This window comes from Sapajus apella, unplaced genomic scaffold (assembly GCF_009761245.1).
Source record: "Sapajus apella isolate SASKATOON/1434 unplaced genomic scaffold, GSC_monkey_1.0 scaffold64, whole genome shotgun sequence".
In the NCBI taxonomy this organism is placed as follows: Eukaryota; Metazoa; Chordata; class Mammalia; order Primates; family Cebidae; genus Sapajus; species Sapajus apella.
The window spans coordinates 5,176,118-5,178,230 of NW_022437004.1; the positions used below are offsets into that span (position 1 = coordinate 5,176,118).

The 2,113-nt window shown below is 45.1% G+C and overlaps 1 long non-coding RNA gene across 1 annotated transcript; it reads right to left on the reverse strand.

Annotated features, from left to right (window-relative positions):
- Positions 1-1,355: 1,355 nt before the first annotated feature.
- Positions 1,356-1,826, reverse strand: LOC116529948. Its single transcript, XR_004259756.1, has 2 exons — positions 1,787-1,826; positions 1,356-1,446 (listed from the first exon to the last, which is right to left on the reverse strand). It is a non-coding gene; the product is annotated as an uncharacterized LOC116529948 (long non-coding RNA).
- Between the last annotated feature and the right edge of the window lie 287 nt (positions 1,827-2,113).

The following is a 2,113-nucleotide window of genomic DNA, read 5'->3' on the forward strand; positions in this document are numbered from 1 at the left end:
GATAGCTTCATAGCTTCAGGATGAGAGCTGGTCTTATACTTGATTAGAGGGCTGGAACTTTCAGTCCCCATCCTCCCCAACTCTGGACCTCCAGGGAGGAGAGTGGGGCATGAGCCAGGCTTGGTGACTCCAGCTTGTAATCCTGCCACTTTGGGAGGCCGAAATGGGAGGATCTCTTGAGGCCAGAAGTTTGAGGCCAGCCTGGGTAACATGGCAGTACCTTATCACTACAAAAAAAAAAAGAAAATATTAGCTAGGGATGGTGGTGTGCACTTGTAGTCCCAGCTACACATGAGGCTGAGGTGGGAGGATCCAATAACTTTAGGCCAAGAGGTTGAAGCTGCAGTGAGCCTGATTGCACCATTATGCTGCAGCCTAGGTGACAGAGCAAGACTCTGTATCAAAAAAAACTCAACAGACGGAGGTGGAAGAATCCCTTGAGGCCAGGAATTCAAGACCAGTCTGGGCAACACAGTGAGACCCCATCTCTACACATTTTGTTTTTTGAGATGGAGTCTCACTCTGTCGCCCAGACTGGACTGCAGTGGCACAATCTCAGCTCACTGAAACTTCTGCCTCCTGGGTTCAAGGAATTCTGTCTCAGCCTCCTGAATAGCTGTGATTACAGGCACCCACCACCCCCAGCTAATTTTTGTATTTTTAGTAGAGATGGGGTTTTGCCATGTTGGTTAGGCTGGTCTTGAACTCCTGGAATCAAATTACCTGCCTGCCTCACTCTCCCAAAGTGCTGAGATTACAGGCATGAACTACCACTCCCGGCCTATTTTTACCTTTTAAAAACGTTCTCCTTCTGAGGCAAGAGTGGTATTTTTAGTGATAAACCAGTTGTAAATTTAAATTCTTTAACTCTTGAGTTTTGGGGACATTTGTGAATCTATAGTTGCTATGGAGACCAGAAGATGGGTTTCCTCTTGTTGAATCTAATCTTAGATGAGGGATGAAAACTTAAATGAATCTTAGATGAGGGATGAAACTTAAAAATAAATTTTATATGTGTGTGTGTGTGTGTATACATACACACATATATATATGTATATATATATTTTTTTCTAAGATGGAGTTTGCCCCGTCACCCAGGCTGGAGTGCAATGGCGTGATCTCAGCTCCACCTCCCAGGTTCAAGCAATTCTCCTGCCTCAGTCTCCCAAGTAGCTGGGATTACAGGTGCATGCCACCATGCCTGGCTAATTTTTCATATTTTTAGTAGAGATGGGGTTTCACCATGCTGGCCAGGCTGATCTCAAACACCTGACTTTGTGATCCGCTTGCCTCAGCTTCCCAAAGTGCTGGGATTACAGGCGTGAGCGCCCATACCCAGCCATTTATATATATACAAATGACAAGGTCCTGCTATGTTGCCCAGGCTGGAGTGCAGGGTCTAGTTACAGGTGTGATCCCACCACTGATCAGCACAGGGGTTTTGACCTGCTCCATTTTGTTGTTGTTGTTGTTTTCTTTTTCTTTTCTCTTCTTTTCTTTTCTTTTGTGAAGGAGTTCTGTCACCCTGGCTGGAGTGCAATGATACATTCTTGGCTCACTGCAACCTTCATCTCCCAGATTCAAGCAATTCTCATGCCTCAGCCTTCCGAGCAGCTGGGATTACAGGCAGGCACCACCACATCCAGCTAATTTTTGTATTTTTAATAGAGACAGGGCTTCACCATGTTGACAATACTGGTCTGAAACGCCCGATATCAAGTGACCAGCCTGCCTTGGCCTCCCAAAATGCTAGGATTACATACATGAGCCATGGTGCCCAGCCAACCTGCTCCATTTCTGACCTGGGTTGGTTCATCCATCCTTAGGCAAACTGGTGGTCCCCTGGATCCCCATGAAGGATGGAAATGTTAAAATGTCTTCAAGGTATATTCATGTGATAGCCTGATTTAAATGAAAATGCATGCTACCTAGAATTGTGTTTGATGATTTTTTGAAAAATCATAATTATGACTATTTCCATATGTCATAGAATAGCCCCATAATACCTAGTCTTCAGTTACTTTTGTTTATTTGTTTGTTTGTTTGTTTTGAGACAGCGCCTCACTTTGTCACCCAGGCTGGAGTGCAGTGGCACGATCCTGGCTCACTGCTG